At 40.2% G+C, this 19,931-nt stretch overlaps 1 protein-coding gene across 1 annotated transcript in view; it reads left to right on the top strand.

Annotated features, from left to right (window-relative positions):
• The window catches only part of LOC135211225 (CCR4-NOT transcription complex subunit 6-like), a 322,253-nt gene that overhangs the window by 20,762 nt on the left and 281,560 nt on the right, over positions 1–19,931 (top strand). The window lies entirely within an intron of this gene.

Raw genomic sequence — 19,931 nt, forward strand, 5'->3', positions numbered from 1 at the left:
GTTCCCAGGCACATACGTTTGCGAGGCCGAGATAAAGCAGAGGAATCATATCAACAGAAGCACATACAAACAGACAATCAAAATAGTGAAAATGGGCAAATGACCGGGTACAAGGTGAGAGAAGGCAACCACGACTCACCCAGGTGGTTAAGAAAAAGAATGAAAGGGTGCACGGCCTTTGACCACTTTTCACCCGATATACTCACTCTTTGCCAGATCTCACAGATTCCTTGCTTTTTCATCTCAGATTTTTTAACCAGATCCAGCTAGGTGTTAGAAAATTATCCTATTGTTAAGACCGAAGGTTTGTAGCTATGAAAAAATATGAATTTTCATAGAAAATTTGTCATATTGAGGTACTTGCCACTTTTAAAGCACAATCTGACCAGCATCCTGACAGCATAAGGGGTTTTCAAGAAAAATTCTGATAAGAAAACATTCAAGCCACACTTGATGGAGAACAGTTCAACTAGACAGTCATCCAGGTCAGCCAAGCAATCTTTCTTGTCTTTATTTTGAATGCTGACTGCACCTGCTGGTGTGAGGATATAGTTATCTTAACAATAGTTAAGTATACAAAGAATACATTTTTTAAATTTGAATTAAGTGTTTGTATATATGATTTACCTAGTAATTATATCGCTAAGAGTTTTCTACTCTACAGCAGCCTAAATTCAAATTTCGTGGGTAGTGCTTACATGACTCAGTGTAGGTATAAAGTGCCGTCCCCCTATGGCAACACTAGGAACGACTTGGCTAATCACGTCCTTCTGTTTTCTGCCGCTCGACGAAACACAGTGCTCACAGCAGCTTGTTCTTATCTTCTTGTTATATCACCGGATTTTGGTAGTGTTACAACCACCGGAAGGCATTCACAGCTTTTGAGCAGGATGAGTCATGTCTTTTGTTTTTGTTCAGATTAACAAATATTTTAGCCAGATACTTGCAGTCTCCGGGAATAACAATGGCCTTATAAATAGTTCTTGAATGGATCACTATTGAAGTAGATCAGATACTTTTGCATATATCTTCTTACTTACTGGGCTAAACGTAAGTCATTGGCTAAGTATTGCCTTCAGTATCTAATCTTGATGTTACGTCATTCCTGTAGACCAAACTTAAATTTTTAGGCTTTGTTTACTGGCCATGAGCTATTAGCAAGACATTGCTCCGGTAACAGTTACCTTAGAATAATCCTCTTACACAAGTTATTGTTCGCCGGATATAGGCTATTCTGAAGTCGAAGGTAAAGATTACCTTAAAGTAATTCTAGAATGAACCAAACAAAAACTTCTTTCAGTTTTTCTTCTGAAGATTGAAAAAGAAACCCACAAATTCAATTTGTAACTTGTTTACTTCTAAGTATTTACATTTAGTTTTACTCCACACTCGAGTACTTTCAAGCCCTTCTGTGGCCCATTCTCAAGAGATGTTTGGGATGTTAGCCTGGGTCAAGGCCCAGCAGTCTTCTGGAACTTCTTCTCGTTGTGCTGTCATTTATGCGATGGCTGTTCTGGTTTTCTTGAGAGTTGCCAATCCCCTCTTGTCGCTCTGATATCCTGAGCTGATGGTCAATGGGATTCACCCTTGTGGTAAGGGTGTGGTCACCGAAAGTCTGTTGGGCAGGAAACCTAATCTCCAGGTCAGCAGGGTCAATCTTAGCTTCTTTTAATATCAAAGCTCGGCTTATGGTTGCCCTCCCTTTTATGCCTAAAATGAAACAAATCACTTCAAAAATGAAAGAAAGTCAATATAAATTTGTATATACCTTTGATAATACCTTAAAAAACAAAGTATGTAAAAATAAATTGGAAGGAGAAGACAGTAATACAGATGATGTAGCGGGGGTATACATAATCAATTGCAATAATTGTGGAGACAGATATGTGGGGGAATCAGGTAGGGGAATAAGGACTAGAGTCCAAGAACATAGAAGGGCAGTACAGCTTAACTCTCAGGGGAGTGCTATAGCTAGACATTGTTGGGAAAATGACCATAGGATGGATTTCAAAAACAGTAGGCTTATATACAAAAGCAACAAAATTAGTCACAGGAGGGTAGTAGAAGGTGCACTTATCAGAGAGATTAAAGTAATTGAAGGAAACAAAGGTTTTACCTCAGAAGATCCCATAAGCCGAGCTTTGATATTAAAAGAAGCTAAGATTGACCCTGCTGACCTGGAGATTAGGTTTCCTGCCCAACAGACTTTTGGTGACCACACCCTTACCACAAGGGTGAATCCCATTGACCATCAGCTCAGGATATCAGAGCGACAAGAGGGGATTGGCAACTCTCAAGAAAACCAGAACAGCCATCGCATAAATGACAGCACAACGAGAAGAAGTTCCAGAAGACTGCTGGGCCTTGACCCAGGCTAACATCCCAAACATCTCTTGAGAATGGGCCACAGAAGGGCTTGAAAGTACTCGAGTGTGGAGTAAAACTAAATGTAAATACTTAGAAGTAAACAAGTTACAAATTGAATTTGTGGGTTTTTTAATTCTAGAATGTTATCCATTCTTTTATCCCGAAACTTTTGCATTTATTCACTTACCGGGATTAGGCTACATGTAAGTCACCCGTTGATGATTACCTTTGAAGTAATTCTTGAATATTGCAGGAATGTTACATCATTCCATTAGGTGCCATTTTAATTTTGGGATTTTGTTTACCAATCATAACTAGTCGCAAACCACCGGTGAATATAATTACCGTAAAGGTAATTTGTGAATGTTAAGACCTTTTTTTAGACCAAATGGTGGCAATCATGCCAACACATTTTTGTTTACCGTGCTTGCGATACTCATCACTTTAATTTGCAGAGATAAAGGTGGAGGTTGGAAATGTATTAAGGAGAGAGTGGTGTTATTGTATGACTGCAGGAGGCCATAGGCGGAGTGTTCCCGTCAATCGAGTATTACTTGACTATACCGGGTTTTTGCTTCGGCAGTACTTCAGTATGATACAGAGAGAGCTGGGGTGGCCTCGGTGTACGGAGCTATTTTCCTGGTTTCATACAGTTGTGAATGTTTACATTCGGTTACCTAACCTCCAATTCGGATGGCGGACTGGAGCTCAGGCCACTCGAGGCAGTTAACAGGGTACAACTGAGGCCACCGAGAGTGCGTAGTCAGTTGTTGAATTTGATTACTTTGAATTCCTGATAATTCTACTAGTTTTTCTTTTGATAATTTGGTTATTTGTAAATATCCCTGTTATTATTTTATATTGGTGTTTTTGAGTCTGATTATGGAAACTAGTACTTGTAGATACAAATTGATCTTATTGTACAGCATAAATGTATTCATTTACATTAATTTTCAATACTTCTGAATATATGAAATGCTATTTCATATATTTGTAAATACTTAATTTATTCCTTTATCAGTAGTTAGAGGCTAAAAGCACATTAATTTACAATACTGGAGTGGAATTTGTTTGGTTACATTATACAAAAATGTACACGCACATTTGTGTGTTTTTAAGGAAATAAGAATGCCTTTATTTCCCTAGATACCAGAAATTCATATAAACTAGTTAATCATCAATCACTGATTGCTTATTTTCTTACAGTAATAAGTAAGCAACTGAGATATCACCAGAGATTCCGGCATCTCGTTTCTAGTCTGTCCGAGAGTCATTTTGCGTTATTTAAATACAAAGACTGAATAAAGGAAATGCTAATGTTATTCATACATTTTTAGCATTCCTTCTTTCCTAGATACCAGAATTTCATTTACGGAAGATAATTGATTATTTGCACATAAGGCCAGCTTAATCAAAACACCAGCTGTCCGAGCACCCACCTCTGGGCTCCTAGTGCTTGTCGACAATGGATGCCAAACACCCAGTGTTTTTGTCACCTAGGCCTGCCTAACGCCCAGTGTTCGCCTCTCGCCTACCGACTCGCCTCGCACTTCCCAAAGCAGACGTCTTTTCTCTCCTACTTACCCTTATATATCAACCTTACCACCATACATAAAAGTAATTATATTGCAGACTAGTTATGATTCAGGGATTACTGGGACCACCTGCATGACTGCAGTGAACATAATTTATGTAGATGATTTTGGCATACTTAGAGCTGAGAATGAAAAATGGTTTGTAAGCTCTAAATGTCAGCAGTGTTGGTGTCAGTGGTGCAATAAATTGTCAGCATACAAAGTGGCCATGTCCTTTACCACCCCACCCAAACTGTATGGCTATACCTTATGGCTGTTTTCCTAAGTGGGATTGTGGTGGTGATCAAACAAGTGGTTGTCCAGACCCAAATTGATAAGGCATCCCTTATTTTGACCAATGGCAGCCTGACAGATTGTGGTACAGAAGGGCACTGCTGTTAGGTGCTGTTATATTTTTACTGACCGCAAATTCTGAGTAGAGACAAGAACCCTTTAAGTTACGGCCGTAAATAAGGTCGTAACAATTGGTCATTTGCTCCCGGGCCTGGCTCCATCGCTTCCTTCCCGTGCCTTTGCCACCATTTTATTTCAGTTATCATGAACAATGTAACAGTGAATTGTTGTGCAGTGGAGCAGGTGGCTACTTGTCCCTCAGTTCTCCCAGACAAAGGTTGCTGTCCCGGTCCCCTGCACTTGGGAGAAGACATACCGGAGGTCCAAGGGAGGTCAGGGGTTACATACAGGTAGTCGCTACCTCAGTTGAACTTGTCATCGGTCCCAGGTATCGACAGACAGCCGCTAGAAAGGCGTCTTTCTGAATGTGTTAGAGGTGGCGGCTATCTAGCCCCTCGCATCTTAGACTTATAGTATATGCTGGCCTATTAGGCGACCTTTTAACCTTAAAAAAAATCTCCCCCAAAATGGGGGGTCGTCTTAATGCAGAGTACGATAGTTAACTAGCGTCACAACTATCGTAACTGTTCCTTGGTAGTACTTTATAATGAAACTAAGGTGTTTTGTGATATTGATAGTTTCCCAGTAATCCTTAACATTGGGTTTCTTTCCAAATTGTAAAGGATTTCATTCATGGGGATCTACTTCCAACGGGTATAACTCCGCTGATGAAGATGTAACAGGCGTTGAGCATAAGACATATAACTCCGCCGATGAAGATGTAACAGGTCTTGAGTATAAGACGTATAACTCCGCCGATGAAGATGCAACAGGCGTTGAGCATTTGTCTTGTTGTTTACCCTATATTTTTCCTAAGGGAATACAAAAGTATTTTTTAGAAATGGTTAGTTCTGCCAAACAATATAAAATCTTGAAGATACCGATTTAAGACATTTTTGGTTCGATAATTTCAGTAATTATTGTTATTTGAGATGAATCTTACCTACTGTTAAATTAGCTATATCTCCCCGCTGATTAGGCGAGTCAGCATTCAAACAAAAAAATCGAATGGCTGCCCGGATGACTCTAGTTTACCTGTTCTCCACCAGGTGTATTTCAAATGTTTTAGCTCTTGCCAGAATTCTTCTTGCCGCCATTGCGGCTGGGCAATTGTTGGTATTCTATGAAGTTTGGCTGTTTTACACCTGTTTACGGTATTGTAATTTCATTTTCCTAGGATTTCTTCCAGCGGAAGTAAAACCGATAAAATCAGGCCATCTAGGAATGTTTTGGTGTAACCAGGATGGTGAAATTGGAAGTTTATCAACATTCCTTTGTACTGGCAGTGGTACAGTGTGAGATTTTGGAACTACTAGATGTGAAGAATGTAGGGAATTGTTTTGAGAAATTTATGCTTGAATATGTCAGATATAGGAAGACTGGAACTAATAGATTGCAAAGCAATTAGTTAGATTAGGGCTTAAACCTGTCAGGCTATCCCTACTCAGACTAGGCATTTTAGTAGGCTAGTATTGACTTCCATTGTAGCTCTGCCTTCTACTCCCCATTCGGTTCGGGAAAAGTGTAATGAGAAGTTAGAACATTAACCTATTTTTAGTTCTAATACAATTTGAACTTAGTTCGTGACGGGAACGTTCCGAATCCCTCCAGTGTGTGCTCATTTTCGCATTCCCTGTTAGTAGTAAGGTGTTGGTGCCCTCGTCTGTACGTAGCCCGAGCCTAGGACTGCCCTGCGACAGGGAACTGGGTCGGTTCTCGGGACGAAGGGATTCTGTCCCCTCAATACCTACTTTGCCCTTTTCATGGTCTGAATCTTTTTTAAAGCGTTCGCCAAAGGACCGTTAAAGAGTTCACATAAGGACCGTTTCGGTAAGCGTTAATGCTCGCTCCGTAGGCGCATTCTGTCGTCTTCAACACCTAGTTTGAGGTGTTAGCATGCATAGGCTTAATAATATATGATATAGGTGTAGACATTTTATTGAGATGATAGTGTATCTGCAGCGAGTTTTACACATTTAGATATGTCCACTGGGTATGTTTAACTCTCATGTTTTGGTTATTCTAAATTCTTGTATGCTAGCATATTCCTTTTTCTTCGTAATGCTTGCGTTTGTTCTTTGCGTGCTTCCTCTTCGGCTATTGGCAAATCTCTTACTACTGCCTCGATTAATGTTTCTTTCAAGTCTACACTGTCTGCAATACATATCTACAGTTCTCGCCGAGTTAGATATTCTAGCTTCAGAGATTTCTTAGTTTCATATAGGAATGCTTTCAAGTATGTATGATCGCTTTAGGACGAGGCGGGAGCGTTGTTGCAACTCCTCTCCCACCGCCTTCCACTTTTGGCGCCTCGTTCTCTCTCCTCCTGTCGACACGTGCGGACTGCGGACCAGGGTTCCCAGACCTACGATAATTATCGTACGAGTACGGTAATTTGACCATTTGTACGATAAACGATTATTAATCAAAATACAATCATTTGAAAAGATTTGGTATGAAAATTTGGTCTGATACATCAGGGAACCCTGCTGTGGACATTGTTGGCTCGTGTGAACGCAGTTGACTCGTGCTGAGCGCGCACTTGGCTGAGTCCCAGAGTCGCTTAAACTGTCTTGTTCTCAATGAGTCGTCATGGATTCGATACAGCACTCAGCTGCTGTCATGTCTTATTGACAAGTGGCGCTTTTTGTCGCCAAGGGTTGCGGAGAAAGAGCATTCTTTAAGCTCTTTGTTTACCTCCTGTCGGCAGCTGTCTCCTCCCATCGCCTGCTGACGGAAGAAGAGTTTGAATGGAGTTGTAGGAACTTGTTTAGGCTTGTCGGCGTTTGTTGCCACAATATGCCTTGTTGTACCCTCATTTTGTTGAGGATAGAGGCCACAGAGAGAATATATCTTGATTGTCTTAGCGTATTTTGGCGCACTCGAAATAATGGAGAGAGAACCAATGCTGTCTCCAAATTGAGAGCATTTTGTAACTTTTCTTGTCCTTGGACACAATCTCCCTTTGTCTGCCTTGGCTTTTCGTCTTGTCTTTTAAAGTCGCGGAGAGCCGAAGGTCGACTTTTGCTGTACAACGCTTATTGGTCCTTTAACCGTCTTTAATAGGAGGTTCGCTTTCTTTCTCTTTCCTGTGGGGGAATGAACTCGAGACTGACAGACATGCTGATGGATTTTCAGTCTGCTTGAGTTATTACCTTTCATATACGTTGTCTCGTCTCTGTGACTTCTTAGAGAGGTGGAGACGCCAACCCAGCGGGAGTTTTAGCAAGGAAACCAGTAACTAAAACGAGTAACTTTTCTGATGCTGCAGGGTAATGTCCTCATACTTATACTCACTCTGTTTGGAAGAAGTGAGAACACTTTCACTTCCTGTCTGATTATGCAGTTCGGGATTATCTATTGGTAGTCTTAATTTTATACCTTACGAGGATAAGTGCAGATTCAGGTTCTGGGATATGGACAGTTGCAGCCTCCTAACATACATGGAGAAACTTGGGACCAGTATGTTATATGGTGGAAACGGTGAAGGGCAGTTGTGATTCTTTGTGATTGTCCTCCACTGTTTTATTCTCCTTCTTATAGCTTCCCTGGTCTTCAGCAGAGATCTCTCATAAGTCTCTTTTAGTAGGAGATTGTATACAGAGGGAATGATGGTCCAAGGGTAATTCTTTAGGAAGACACCCATAAGTAATTGGAGATATTCTTGGACATTTGGAGAGTGAATAACAGTAAGTGTCTGCCCATATACTTGTTGGTTTTCTAGCATGGTTTTAGTGCCTTTCCAAATAATGGTCAGACTTGTGGTACACATGCAGAATGTATTCATTCCACTTACCATACATCCACAGTCATGCAAGTTCCTTCAAAGGGTTTTTACTACAAGGTATTGCTGTTCTTTGCACTTTGTTTGGGTTAGTGTGCAGCCCTCTGTAAGTTATGTCAGGGACTTGTTGCCCATTGGTAGATGGTGTCGACTTTAGGAGCAAGACACTTCTACTGAATCAGTTCAAGTTAGCCCACTCTGTCAACAGTATTCCAAAGGCCAAGGACCGGTTGCATCTTCTGGCCCAATTTCTATGCACTATATTGTTAATTCTTTATATCCCCATTCTTATCTATGGGGATGATATTTAATTATGCATGCTTATCGGTCAAGAAGAAATAGGCATGTGCTGCTTGAAGATTTTAGACCGGAAAGAAACTTCCTATATGGTAAGGGCTTTTCCTCAAGGAAACATGGCCTTATGGGTTTTTTTCAGACAATCATGCTCAATTAATGTACAGTTTCAGCGTAAGAATTAAGACTTACAAATAACTTTAATTAAATTTGTAAGTAATCCAGAACCAACTTTCCCTCCAGGACTGTAGGAGGGACACTTTAACCAGGAATTGTCCATTTGGTTCTTAAACCAAAGTCCAAGTTTTGGTCTTTTCCCTCTGTCATGCTACACAGAGTTTAACTAGTGTCATTAACCTTTCATGCAACATAGAATGGTCAACTACACCTGGTAAAACTTTGTAGATGTCAGGGCAGTGGAAAGACATCAGGATGCTTAGCAGGTTTATTCCTGGTCAGAAACAAAGTTTGTGGGAAGTTGCTGCTTTGAATGAAATGAAACAACATATTGGTTTGATCATCCATCCTGTGGAAGGACAGTGTTTTAGCAATTGGGGATTCAGGAAGAACAACTGCCTACAAGGGCCCTGACAACCATAAGTTTGGCACTTGGGTGGATTTAAGGAACACTCATTTAGCTTCCTAGCATGTAGATGAGCAGGGACAGTCGAATGATTACTACTACTTTGTTGGCCCTCAGACTTGAGCAGTAGAGGTTTCCTTAAATTTTGCCTAATTCAGACTCAAAGACCTGCCCCTTGTATCTACTCTAAATTCTATTGAGCAATTTCATGTTCAAGAATTGCTTAGTCTTCTGTAGAGCCCTTGTAGCCTCAGGGCAAAACTTTTCAGAATTTCCAATGCTCTTGGTAGATGTCTAATTCTTCCATTGAGAACTCTACTACACAATTCCATACAGTTCCATTGATGTAGGCATCTCCTTAACTGCTTGGAGATGTTAGAATGTCCCCTCTCAATAATAAGATTTTCAAGTTATCATAGGATCTGTCCTCAATTTAAAACTGCCATGGCCTGGGGTCAGAAGCAGTGGTCTGTGTGTTGCTGAGGGTACCATTCTGGAGGAATTTTCAGCACTGGAACCTTGTAGACGTCAATGTTTTCTGTTTAGAGGAGATAAGACTGTTCACTGTCTACTTCCAAAGTTATCGTTCCATACGTACTTTCCTCAGTTATTGCATCAAGTACTTTAGACCTTGCTGAGGACCAGCACTGTAAGGTGTTGAGATTGAAGCCCCTTCATCTCTATATCAGTCTCCTCTGGAGTTTAGATGCGGGTCTAAACTTTATCTGAATTTACTGTAAAACCTTTTATTTAGCAGTGGTTAATAAGTAAATTTGCTGTCAACACCCTTCTTTAAGCTGGTGTAAGGGAATGCTATTTTAGATTTCTGCCTTAGAGCTGAGGGTGATGTTAAGGCTATGCTTTACAGTTCCCTGTAAGAATTCCAATCTAACCCCTTGGGGGTGGGGTGGGGAAGAGGAACTTCTCTATCCTGTTGGGCATTTAAATTTAAAGGTTAAACCTAGAACATTTTTATCATCCATTTAGAGACCTTGAACATCTTTGTCAAAGGTAAATGCTGGAAGAGGCAAAATTAACCTTTGGTTTTGTGGTTTTAAGAAAAAGATGATGTGGTCAAAGGTTAGCCTGGAAGAGGCAAAAATCAACCTTTTGTTTTGTGGTTTTAGAAAACCTAGAACGTATTTGTGAAGGTTAAGCCTGGAAGAGGCAAAGTTAACCTTTTGTGTTATGATTTTTAGGAACTTTGTCAACGAACACAAGGTCCTCTGTGACATAATGGATAGGCTAGTTTTGAGAACTAGCTCCATATCTATTACCTTATTGAAGTTAAACATTCATAATATGAGCAGCAGTTGCAACTTCATTTAGTGTTAAGTCAATTTGTTGCTCCAGAATAGGATTGATGTGTCACAGTAGGAGTACAATTCAGTTTTTGCCTGATCACTACCTTAAGTATACAGAATTGTTTGAAAACAGTAACGCCCTTAATCCGCTACTAGTAGTGGGTAGTCTTTTCCTGAACTGAAAAAGAGCAATTCCTTAGGCGCTCTTGTTTAAATCCCGGGGTTTTAATATTTTGGGGAGCATGAAGGTACAAATTTTGTATAGGAGCGTACCTTTATTGTAAAGGTATTCATTTTAAGTGACTGTCGTTTAATAGGGCTTTTGGACCCAGGCACAGGGGTCCCTCATACTGCTTGCGTTTCATGCTGGCTGAATCGAAGCAGTTTTCTCCGCAAGGCTACTCTTTGCTGCATACGTATGAGAGCCTTGCTCCCTGAATGGAATCCAACTTCTGGTGGTAGTAAAATCCACCAAGGATTCCAGATCAGGTGAGAATGTTTTGGGTTTCGTATAAGAAACCTTTAGCTTGAATGGCTGAGCGGAATTTTATCTAGCTGCACTACCCACCATCCTCTTCTTAATGTGGGAATCGGCTAATTTAACAGTAGGTAAGATTCATCTCAAATAATATAAATTCTCATAATAAAATTTATTATTTGGATACTTACCTACTGTTAAGTAGACCCACCCAGCCTTCCTACAACTTATTGGGCTGTCAAGGAGAATTCTGACGAGCTAAAACATTCGAAACACACCTGGTGGAGAACAGGTAAACTAGACAGTCATCCGGGCAGCCATTCGATTTTTTTGTTTGAATGCCGACTCGCCTAATTGGCGGGGAGATATAGCTAATTTAACAGTAGGTAAGTATCCAAATAGTAAATTTTATTATGAAAATTTATATTTTTATTTATGTACCAAATAACTGATTTAGTTATGTAATTAAAAAAATTGGGGATCGTCGTGTACGGCGAACATACCTTATAACCTACAATTTTACCTGAAAAATTGGGGGTTGTCTTATGTGCAAGGTCACCTTATATGCTGGCATATGTGGTAGTCACTGTCCTGCTCCTTCTCACAGCCAAGAACACTTAAGAGAGGTCATACTGGTAATCGAAGGGAGTCCGAGGGGGTTGCCCCCGATAGTTGCCCCAGTTATCGGTAGACAGCCATCGATAAGGCGTCTTTATGGATGTGTTGTGAGGAGGGATTTTCCACCTCAGTCGAACCTGTTGAGTGTATAGGTTTCGACCAAACCCTGTTGGAAAGGCATATCAGTGACAAGTGTACTTAAAGTTGTTGTCCTATTCTAGTGGTTTTTCACCTGATAGATCGCGTCGATAATGCGATTCTTTGGGGTGTCAACCTCTGAAGTGGTATTCTTCAGTTGATGAAGCCTCACACCCTCACAGTCCTGCTAGTCTGATTATGCAGTCGATGTTCGATTTGTGACTCAGCTGATCTAACTCTGTTGATTTTTGACTCACGACTCCGCTGATTTGTCTGAAGGGAGTTCTTCGCCCTCAGTCTAACTGGTCGTCGGTAGTCATCGAATTAAAGAAAGGTTACTTATTTTACTTAATTAGTACTAATATTGAATGGCCTGTACTAGTACCCACATGAGCATACAGGTGGAGATACTGACTTGTAGATTGCAGAAGTGGATTAGAACTGCTCTTGCATTGGTATATAAGCCTTCTCAATACTTTTATCCTAGACACTCATCAGTATAGTACCGGTTCTCATGATGAACACGAGGTATTGGCACCTAGCCACTCTTATCTTTCTTGTATGGGCGTATTTTGTTGAGTACCAGTTCCAAGTTCAGGTGCTCTGCCTCTGCACCATCTAAGGTGTCCACCACTTCTTGCTTCAGCTCACTTGGCATTTTCCACGCTTCACCTGACACCAGCTTTGGTAGTCAGGCGCTTTCTGTTGGGACGCTCGATGACAGTCTCCTCGTTGACCTTTGTCGACACTAGGTGATATTTCATTAGCCTCCACTTGAACAGAACATCATGAGAGTTGAGAAAGAGGTTCCTTATGTAGTCCTCCTCATGATGTTTCGATCACGAAGACAGATGCTTGGTGAGAAGTAGCAAGTTCTCCCCATCTTTTGTCGCAGTCAACTCTACTCTATTTTCTCTCTCATTCCCGCTATTGAACCAGTTGTAGGAAGAAAATGCTCTGTGTTGTGGGTGAAAACCTGTCCTCTCCCTTCCGGAAGCGTCTTTTTTGCTTGTGTGAATAAGTTTTCCTAAGTTTTTGGATTGCTGTCATCACCGCAAGTTGATGATCGCATGCGTTATTGCCTGCTCCCTCTAGTCATCCTGAAAAAGAGGAAATCTACGGATTACTCTCCCCAGAGTTTTAATGCAAGAGTATATGTTCTTGGTTTGGTCTTAGGACCTTTCCAGTCATTGTTCCTGTTTAGGGAACAACCAATTTGGTATGAACTAGTCTTCTTTGGTGTCCTGTTATCGCCATAGAAGCTTTCCTTTGGGATAGTTTCACCTTTGCTCTCTTCAGTAGAGAATGAAGGCGGTTTGCTTCCAGTCCTTATACTTTCTCTCTTTGAAGTGAAGAAGAATTAGGCTGACGCTTGGTCGACAGGAGCCTACGAATATACGTAATTCTTGTATATTTTCGCAACATGCATCTGATATTAGTTGTACTGTTTGAGTAAAAGACATATGCCTTAAATTAATTCTTGTGTGTGACCGAGACGAATACTAGTACCTTCTCTTAATTTCCTGAAACTCAGGACGGACTTCTGGGCCTTCCAAGAGTTGCCCATTTTGATTTTGGTAATGTTTTGGCAACAACACCACAGAATTGGAATTATCACCAAGCAAGGGGGTTTCTTTCCCTCATGTTGCAGTTATCATGTAGGTGCTTGAGGGTATCTGTCGTGCACTCGATGGCTCTAGAAGACTAGTGCATTCCAAGGTGGAATGTGCTACCAGGCAACTCAGCCTACGGAGTCACGTGAGGAGCAGAGACTGCCTTCTCACAGTGTGTTTCTGTGCTTGACTGTTTGTTCGAATTAGTATAGTTTCTCTGTTGGCTGGCCATCACAGACTTAAGTCTCTGGTTGGCTTTGGATTCTTGCTTATGGTCCCTATTTTGTACTCCACATTTGCCATTGCGAGAATCATCAAACAGAGATATGTCTCTTTAGACACTTTATCATCTTTATTTTTTCCCCACTGTACAACAGAAGTCCGTAAGTCTGCTTTGTCACAAGTGATCCATGGGCCACTGCAATGATTCAGAATTATTTCTCAGACAAACACAGTGCTTTTTGTCTTCCATATTAATTTTCTAATTCGTAAAGTGTTCAATTACTAGTTCACCCTGAACTGGAGTGACATTGGAAGACAGCCTGTTTTTTGGCCTACTTTGAAGCAAAGTTAAGGATGTAAGAATAACCTCTACATCCTTAGTTTTCAGGCGTTATTTGCCCTTTACGCCCATTCTGCCATCAAGCTACCAGAGATGTGAGCCATCTTCGCTAATGTTTTATGTAGGTTTAAAAAGTATCAAATTTTTTCAGTATCTCATGACCATTTTAGTGACTGGCATGGCATCACGGAAGGAAGTATTGGATGTTCTCCTATTGTTATTTCTTCACATTTTCAGTAAGGTGCTGAGTTCGGAGAGCCAGGGGTTACAGTGTACCTGGAGCACCTACCACACTCAACCCCTCAAGTAGGATTCCTTCACAGGGTGAGGGAATAAGGGACCCTGGCATTTGTGGGAGTGGTAATAGCACTCCCATGAATACCCTGGGTTCTGATGGAACGTCCTACAACTCTTATCTCTTACTCTTAGCCCTCCCTCCTCCTATTTTCTCTCACCTTCACTTTAGTCTTTATACCTCCTGTTTTCTTAATCCCCTCTTATCAGGATGGCTATTGCTGGCAAACCTGGATATCACTGTAATCATGGCTGTGACTGTTCCTCCTCATCCATAGAATTCAAGTACCTGATGTGTCAGAGCAAGGGGAAAGTCTTATGTCAAACAAGGCCACCAGTGCTGGGTCTAATCTCGACGGACTGAAGACGCCTTAGGTGCAGGTGGCCAAGTGTATAACCAAGTAGTAGCCTCTAGGGATAGGTACCACATGGTACCAAACCCCATCCCTCCTTTGTTGGGCTCCTTGGTGGGTGGAGGACTACTTGGTCGAAATTTTCTAACTTGTCCAGTGCAGGAACAATCTTCCCATCATGTTGATGACACTGACCTGGACAATGATTCTTCTACCGGCTCTAACAAGAAAAAATCACCGGGACACCAGGGTGAACACACTAGTGGTGGTAGTTCAGCATTTGACAGTGCTCTATTGCAGAAATTTCTTCATTCACCAAGAATTTTGAGGTAATCGAACTACTGGCAAAAAAGTATGGTAAAGTTGAAAGAATTACTCAAAATGGCATAAGATGAGACTTCTTTGGATGCCTTTGGATGCCTATATTGTATTTGATAGCAATAGTTCTGCAGATAATGCCAACACTCAACTGAATGGTCATGAAGTCAATGACAAGCCACTACAAACGAAGCTGTTTGACATCAGTAATCTTAGAGTGGACCCTTTTGATAATTTTCCTGAGGAAAAACTGCCTACGATAGGGAGAAAATCCCCTATACTAGTATGGTTTGTAGCAACATAGTGGAACCTCAACATATGAAAGTCCCTACTTACGAAAAATCCAAGTTACGAAAGCAAAGACTATTTTTTTGCTTCTGTATACGAAAATAATTCAGGTTGCAAAAAGATAGTCTTAGATTCGCATGGACCACCGAGAACAATTTTAACTCTCACGCGCCCCCAACTGAGTAGACTCGCCACCATCCTCCTGCTCTCCCATTGGTTCCTGATGCTAGTCACCGCCATAAGATCCTGCTCTCCTATTGGTCAGCAGAATGCCTCTATGTAAAGGCGTTCTTTGACCATTTTTTGCGGCAGCGTTATCGTAAACTGGAATTTGTTCGTTCACATATTTCGTTTATTAATGTAAATTCGTGTTAGTGATTTCACTTACGTTGTACTAAAAGTTACTTTATCGTGTTGTGTGTGAACTTAATTACTTACGTTATTAGCCATGGGTCCCAAGAATGTTGCTGAAGTTCACGAAAAAAAGAGGATGCTTTCTATGGAGAACGAAGATGGAGATAATCAAGAAGTGTTAATATTTTCTGCCATTTGTTAATGTGTTTCGTAAGTTAAGCGTTCATGTTTTCTGCCATTTGTCCTCCTCTGTCGCCACGTTCAGAGATCGCCTCACTCGAAAGGTAAGGTTCCACATTTTACTACATATGTACATGTACGTAAAGTATTTATTGTACCCTGTACACTAATACACTTTATTTACAGGTACGTACTACAATAAAGGTTATGTTAGGTATTGAATTGTCCAAATTGTTGTATTTCATTGTTTATTGGTCAATTTGGCTTTTATTATAAAATTTACTGTGGTGTTTTTGTAGGTCTTGGAACGAATTAGGCAATTTACATGTAAAAAACAGTTCAAGATATGAGAAAAACAGGTTACGAAGGCCGCTTCGGAACAGATTAATTTTGTATCCTGAGACACTACTGTATAAAGAAGGCATTAAAAATTTCTTAAAAGCTTCCGAGACCCTCAATACTACTTTAAATGGTATTCCTCCTAATAATATAAAAAGATATGGACAGAGCATTCTTTTTAAAGCTAAGAATAGCAGACTGTTACAGGCTTTTATACCATCTCAAAAATCAAATATAGCCTTAGTATCCCCTCATAAATAATTCAATCACATCAAAGGAGTAATATACTCCAATGATTTATTTGAATTAACAGAGGACGAAATGTTAAGCAGAAGTCCGCCAAATTTATGTCAAGTCAAGAAAATTAATGGAATGAATGTCATTTTGATAAACTTCTCCTCAGAGTACCTCCCTGAAGATTTAAACCATCTCCAAAACAATGTACAAGATGCTTTGAGTATGGCCATTTAAGTGAATGTTGTCTGAAGAGCCAACGCTGCCACAGATGCTCAGACAATCATGAACCTAATACCACATGCCATAAAGAGGAGTTCTGCTTTTTGTGTGATAGCAAGCATTCACTGTCTTCGTAAGAGTGCCTAAGGAAGAAATTTGAAAAGTAAGTACGTAGTGGAAACTGCAGACTTAAAACGCACAAGTATTGGTAGCGCCAGAAGACAAATATTAGGCTCAAACAGAAATGAAAACAGTTCATGTGCAACAGCGATATAAAAAAGGAAACTTACAGAGAAGAGGGAAACTGCAAGAAAAAGTTATAAAAAATAAAAAATAATCAAAATCCAACAGCTCCTAAACCTTCACCTTCCCAAGTCACAGTAAATAGACCTATTCCACCTGTGTCTGCAGTGACAGAACTACACTCTGAGTCTACATCATCTGCTACTGAAGATAGCACCTAAGGAGCAATGAATAAAAAATAGAATGACCCAGAAGTGAAGTCTACAGACCTCCCCAAACAAACATGTAGTTGAAACTACAAACAAGTATGAGAATCTAGATGATCCATCAAAGCCATTGTTAACCTCACAGCCTCTGAAAAAAATGGCATTATTGGCATCATTTTCTGATGTGAAAACTTCATCTGACTCTATAAGTTCTACTTGTTGTCCATCAGTAGAGTCAACTTTGTCCAGTACAGAGCAAGATGCTCACTTGATGGATGTAGAATTTAGTGCGTCCAAATCGACATGTCAGTCAGAACCAAAGAACCACTCAAAATTAAATAGTCTCCCTCAGACCACATATCTGGAGGTGGATCACATAAAAAATTAAGACGTAGTGAATCAAATAAAATTTCATCCAATCATAAGCAGGAAAAGACAAGGAGCTCCAACCTCAAAAAATAACCTTATTCAACGTCCTTTGGTGCAACTGCATAAAGCATTGATGCATGACCATAACCAGGGCATTATCTGCTCACAAGAAACCAAACTTGGTAATGCCACTTACAATCCACGCTTAAATCACGTAATATACAATTCAGCCCTGTCTCCTGGTGACAGAGCTCATGTGGGTGCTGCAATAATAATTTTTAAGTCTGCACAACACTCAGTAGTTCAATTAAATTCACCACTACAAGTCATAGCAGTTACAACTGTACTTAAAAAAAGTATTACCATCTGATCAGTTTACCTTCCTGTAGCAGTAGGATTTTCTAATGCAGACTTGCAAAATTTAATAAATTGGCTCCCCCCTCCCCTTATATTTATGGGTGACTTCAACGCCCATACATAATCCTTTATGGGGAGGAAATAATTTAGATGCATATGGAGGAATTGTGGAGAGCATCCTAATACAGATGTTATCTTATACAATGATGGTCAATGACCTACCATAACATTTATACTAACACTTTTTTGGCATTGACCTCAGTATTTGTTCATCCAGTATAGCCATAAAATATAATTGTTTTGATAATAATTACTTGCATGGTAGTGATCTCTACCCAATACATTTAACACTGTGAGAATGTTCCCTCCAGTTCACCTCCAAAGTGGAAGGTACAGGAAGCTGACTGGGTTAAGTATAGACAGGGCACAACTATGGAGTGAATTTGCCTTTTTTTTTTTTTTTTTTTTTTTTTTTTTTTTTTTTTCCTTTTTTTTTTTTTTTTTTTTTTTTTTTTTTTTTTTTCACGTTGAAACTTATTCTTATTTCACTGATAAAATAATTATGAGCGCCAATACATCAATACCAAAGACAGGAATTAAACCTCGACAACCAGCAGTTCCCTGGTGGGACAAGAACTGCACCATCCTTTGCAAGGTTTCAAGGAAATGTTATAGGAAATACAAAAATAGTGGTTCTCAAACATCCAAGATTATCTATCAGCGATCCTTGGCAAAGAAGCGTCACTATTATCATAAAGCCAAGCGAGAATCCTGGATAGACTATATAATTGGGATCACCTCCAAGACACCCACACGAATTGTTTGGAGGAAAATAAAAAACTTAGCAAAAAATTTGTACCATCCCCTTCTCTAACTCAGAGAATTAACAATAATAATATCGCAGAACTACAGGAAGTAGCAGAAGCATTAGGAAAACACTTCCCAGAAGTGTCCAGTCCCAGTAACTACTGAGGAATTTAGGAGAATACAAAACAATCTAGTTACCATAAATTTTTTCCCCAGATAACTGATGAATATAATGCCTGCTTTTCACTTGGAGAACTACAGGATGCGTGGTCATCCACTGAAGATTCATCTCCCAGTGAAGCTGGCATCTTGTATGCCATGATCTGTCAACTTTCATCAGATGCTAAGCTCTTCCTTTTAAAGATAATCAATAAAAAGTATGGGAAACTGGGATCTTGCCAAGGAGCTGGAAAATATCAATTATTATACCAGTGCAAAAGCCCCACAAAGTTCCTCTTCAAACAACTAGTTTTTGTCCCATAGCTCTTGACTAGTTGCATATGCAAGCTGATGGAGAAGATGATCAATACTTGTTGGTGTGGTATTTGAAATCTAGAAATCTCTTGTCTCCTAACCAATTTGTTTTTTGGAAAAATAGCGGTACATTAGATCCTCTCCTGAAGCTTTCCAACCAAATTCAGCAAGGGTTTGCTACTGGGTGCCAAACCATTGCAGTGTTTTTTTTTACATGGAGAAGGTATACAATACCACTTGGCGATATGGAGTTCTGAAACAGTTCCATAGAATGGGATTAAAAGGGAACAAGAAGTTTTTAAATTCTTTTTTATCTAATAGATTTTTAAAAGTACATGTGGGAGTGTTATGGCCTCTGAGAGGGGTCCGCTTCAGGTTCGATATGAATAAATAAAAAAAAAAAAAAATATTTCAACACCAACAGTTGAAACTGGGGATACGAATATAGAAAGAAACACTAACAACAAAGGTTTATTTACAAGCTTACTAACAAAGGTAAATGCAGAATGGTATCTCCTATTTGCATAAAAAAACAGAATCTTACACTGCATGTACGGGGGAACAGTGAGGTAATTCAAATACTTGCTGCTTAGTTTAGCGACTCGAAGCAATGGCTTCACAAAAGGAGAACGGCGATTCCAGACGTCCTCTTGACTCCGTATTGCAGAAAATAGTCTACTCTCGATACTTGAAAGTCAGGAACTCCCCAAAACCTCTAGCAGGACATTTTCTTCTCTGAAGTCTGCTCAACGTCGAGATAACTCGGTTGTCCACTCCTGAAGATGACTTGACCAGAATCCAACTAACTCTTGAGCAACTTTTCTTCTGATCCTTTGTCGGTTCCTTTTTTCTCTTATCTCTCTCGGATGATCTCTGCTGCTGCTGATCTCTCACTGATAATCTGATCTGTGGCTCTTACTGAGGATATCTTTCTGTGACTAACTGGTGATCTCACTCTCGCTCACGATCTCTGCTTTCTCCTACTTCGACCGTCGTATTTATACGGCACTCAGGGGGCGGAGCCTACGGCGAACTTCACAGGCTCCCGAGATTACTAGAACTTCTTAGAAGGCTCACGACGGAATATTGCATCATATTTCGCTGCGTTTCTCCCGCCACTTAGGCACGTGTTGCACTCCACAACACGCCCGACGATTCCAGAAC

The sequence above is a fragment of the Macrobrachium nipponense genome, chromosome 4 (assembly GCF_015104395.2).
Source record: "Macrobrachium nipponense isolate FS-2020 chromosome 4, ASM1510439v2, whole genome shotgun sequence".
NCBI lineage: Eukaryota > Metazoa > Arthropoda > Malacostraca > Decapoda > Palaemonidae > Macrobrachium > Macrobrachium nipponense.